A 4,192-nucleotide genomic window follows, 5' to 3' on the forward strand; every position below is an offset into this window, starting at 1 on the left:
GTGGTTCATTTGGTAGGTCAAATTTGAAGACAGAATATAATTTTAATGGTAAGACTCTTAACAGCATGGAGGATCAGCAAGATCTTGGGTTCATGTCCATAGGATACTCAGACCTGCTGCACAGGTTGACAGTGTTGTTAAGAAGGCGTATGGTATGTTGGCCTTCATCAACCGTGGGATTAAGTTCAAGAGCTGTGATGTAATGTTACAGCTATACAAGACCTTGATTAGACCCCATTTGGAGTACTGTGTTCAGTTCTGGTCACCTCATTTCAGTAAGGATATGGATAGAGAGGGTGCAGAGGAGATTTACAAGGATTGGAGAGCTTGCCTTATGAGAATAGTCTGAGTGAACTTGGAGCAAGAGGATGACAGGTGACCTGACAGATGTGTATTAGATGATAAGAGACATCAACCGTGTGGATAGCTGAAGGCTTTTTCCCAGGGCTGAAATGGCTAACATAAGAGGGCATAGTTTTAAGGTGCTTGGAAATAGGTACAAGGGGGATGTCAGAGGTAAGTTTTTCCACAGAGTAGTGGGTGTGTGGAATGTACTGCCTGCCTGCCTGGGAAGGTGGTAGATGCAGACATAATAGTCTTTTCAGAGACTCTTAGATAGGTATATGGATCTTAGAATAGAGGGCTAAGCAATACGGAAATTCTAAGCAGCTTCAAGAGTAGGTTACATGATTAGCACAACATTGTGGGCCGAAGGGCCTGTAATGTGCTGTAGATTTTCTATGTTTCTATCTCCGCTCATTCTCCTGTGCTCTAGGAGCTCAAGTGAATGTCTTACTTAAATTTATGAGGAATACATACCTGCATGTTCAGACTCAAGATCCAAAAGCATTAAATGAGTCAGTGCACTGTCAGGTACAAGCATTCATAGAATTCACAGTGTGTAAACAGGTCATTCGGACCAACTGATCTGTTCCAATATTTGTGGTTGCAATGCAATAATGTATGTAGAAGCCATTTAGCCCCCGTGCCTTTTCAGCTGATCAGTCACTCTCCTTCACCAATCTGAAACTCCTTGATTTTTCATAATATCTAAAAGTCTCTCAATTTACTTCTTGAACAAATTGAATGACTGAGTGTTCAAACCTTTTGCCGGAAAGAAAATTCTTAAGATTCACTTCGCTCTGGTAAACACATTTCTCATCTCTGTTCTGAATGTCAAAGTCAAGTCATATGCATAATTACATGTATGAATAGGTGCAATGAAAAAACTTACTTGCAAAAGCTTCACAGAAACAAAGCATCACACAAGCAGCATTAACAAAAAAAACAAAATTAAACATAAATTGTACACAATTTTTACAAGAACACACCTAAGAACAAAACAAAGCTCGTTGTAATGCAAAGTAATCAAAGTGTCACAGTCTTGTTAAACTATAGTGATTAGGGTTTGCTAGTTGGTTCAAGAACCAAATGATTAAAAGGAAGTAGCCATTCTTGAACCTGCTAATGTGGGACTTCAGGCTTCTTCTGTACCTCCTGTGAGATGGTAACTGTGAAAAGGTGTCATGGCCCAGATGATGGATGTTGGCTTCTTGAGGTAGCACCTCCAGTAGATGCTACCATTGGTGGGGATGGATGTGCCCATGATGTAGGGAAGGGTCCACAACTCTCTGAAGCTCCATACACTCCTGCACATTCGAATATCTGTTCCAAGCTATGATGCAACTAGTCAAGATACTGTCAACAGTGTATCTAAAAACGCAAACACGAGGAAATCTGCAGATGCTGCAATTTCAAGCAACACACATAAAAATTGCTGGTGAACGCAGCAGGCCAGGCAGCATCCATAGGAAGAGGTACAGTTGACATTTCGGGCCGAGACCCTTTGTCAGGACTAACTGAAGGAAGAGCTAGTAAGAGATTTGAAAGTGGGAGGGGGAGGGGAGATCCAAAATGATAGGAGAAGACAAGAGGGGGAGGGATGGAGCTAAGAGCTGGAAAGTTGATTGGCAAAAGGGATGTGAAGCTGGAGAAGGGAGAGGATCATGGGACGGGAGGCCTAGGGAGAAAGAAAGGGGGGAGGAGCCCAGAGGATGGGCAAGGAGTTACAGTGAGAGGGACAGAGGGAGAAAAAAAGAGAAGAGAAAAATAATAAATAAATAAATAAATAAATAAGGGATGGGTTACAAAGGGGAGGTGGGGCATTAACGGAAGTTAGAGAAGTCGATGTTCATGCCATCAGGGTGGAGGCTACCCAGACGGAAAACAAGGTGTTGTTCCTCCAACCTGAGTGTAGCTTCATCTTGACAGTAGAGGAGGCTGTGGATAGACATATCAGAATGGGAATGGGACGTGGAATTAAAATGTGTGGCCACTGGGAGATCCTGCTTTCTCTGGCGGACAGAGCGTAGGTAATGTATAAAACATGTATGCATCAGTGTTATCTTGTATTTCCATACGATGTTACATTAGGATGTTACACATCTATTGTCAGATATTGTTGTGGTGTTGGAGGTTGCGTTCCAGAATGAAATGCTGCGCCGCTGCTACCATTTGTTCTGGCACATCGTGACAGTGGTTTTTAAAATAGCCGGTTACCCTGTACACACTACGCCGGATATTAGGCGTTTTCAGATTTATTCACTCTGGAGAGCATTTCTGAAATCTCCGTTTTCGGGGGAGGAAAACACCATTTCAATGTGGATGGAGGGTCAAAACGAAGAGAAAAAGCTTTGGTCACGGATTTATCCGGTCTAGTGTGGACGTAGCCTGAGAGCTAGCAGCATGGTGACATAATAACAATCTTTCCCTTAATGTCAGCAAAAGACCTGGGCATTGACTTCAGGGAGGCTATGCACACACTCCTGTTTATATTCAGTGCTGAAATCAAGAGGGTTGAGACCTTTAAGTTCCTAGGAGTAAATATCACAAACTTTTAAAAATGTGTACTGGCTGGTGCTCTTTTCTCCACGGAAATAACCAAGGGCGATGTAATCAGAAGGTTTTTATAGATTTCTGTAGAGAAAGCAGAGTATTGCACGGAGAGTTAAAGTAAAATTAGCGTAAGTTTGGAAAAACTCAATACTTAAAAACAGACATCAAGAATTTGATTCCTCTGCAGGAGTCTGGAACAAAGGGCGAGTCCCTCAGAATGTGGGGTTAAGGAGTGGCTTTGGGTGCTAAGATAATTTCAGATGCGTACAGGGGTGAGATAGTTCGGCTGGTTGAGTGGCATCACACCAACATTGCACTCAATGTCAGCAGGGGCAACAAATTGATCGTGGATTTGAGAAAAAGGAAGTTGGGAGAACACATCCTCAGTCCTCATTGAAGGATCAGCAGTGAAAAGGGTGACCAACTTCATGCTTTTGGATATCAGCGTATCAGAGGATCTATTGTGGTTACAACACATTAAGTGGCAAGAGGGATGCCAGTGAGAAATTTAAGATATGATGTCCCCGAGGACTCTTGCAAGTTTCTATCAAAGTATGATGCACAGCATTCTGACTGGTTCAATCACAGCCTCTTATGAATTTACCCACCGAGTTCTCCAATAAACAATCTACACCGGTACCCATCGAGCAAATACACATACTAACAATTCTTCTGAAATTGAGAAAACAAGGTGTCAGATCAAAACACAAAATAAGAGTTTAGAAAGAGCAAGAGGAGGCAAACTGGAGGTACCTTTAAGTTGTTATGGCAGGCAATCTATTAGGTATTTTAGTTGTGGATAAATTCAAGAGGAACTGATTATAAAGTGAACACATCTAGCTATTCTACATTGGTGGTTCAGCACTCAAAATTATGTCAGAATATTGACTGTATGAACAAAATTTAAAACACATTATTCTAAGTTGACCTGTTACTGCCATGAAACTTGTCTATATAATATACATACACATTGTGGTAATTCCTTTAAAAAAAATGTAGCATCTTTCTTCTCCCACACCACTCAATTACGTTGTGTCCAATCTAATTAGTATGATTTGATAATGGAAACCTGCAGTGGTAACAAACACCTCAAATTAAAGTCAAAAATGAACATTATAAGCAAGTCTTTGAGGCAGCAAAATGCTTCAAGTGACAAGTGACATAATTAATAAACTGGTGGTGTAGACTGCAGAAAGTTCTGTAGGCAAATGTAGGTATATTTCCATTTAGTGGCAGGTAAGCAGCTTAACGTTGTAAAGAAATTGATGAAATGAAACCACAGCTACTGAATGCCAGA

Source organism: Mobula birostris, chromosome 4 (assembly GCF_030028105.1).
Source record: "Mobula birostris isolate sMobBir1 chromosome 4, sMobBir1.hap1, whole genome shotgun sequence".
Classification (NCBI taxonomy): domain Eukaryota; kingdom Metazoa; phylum Chordata; class Chondrichthyes; order Myliobatiformes; family Myliobatidae; genus Mobula; species Mobula birostris.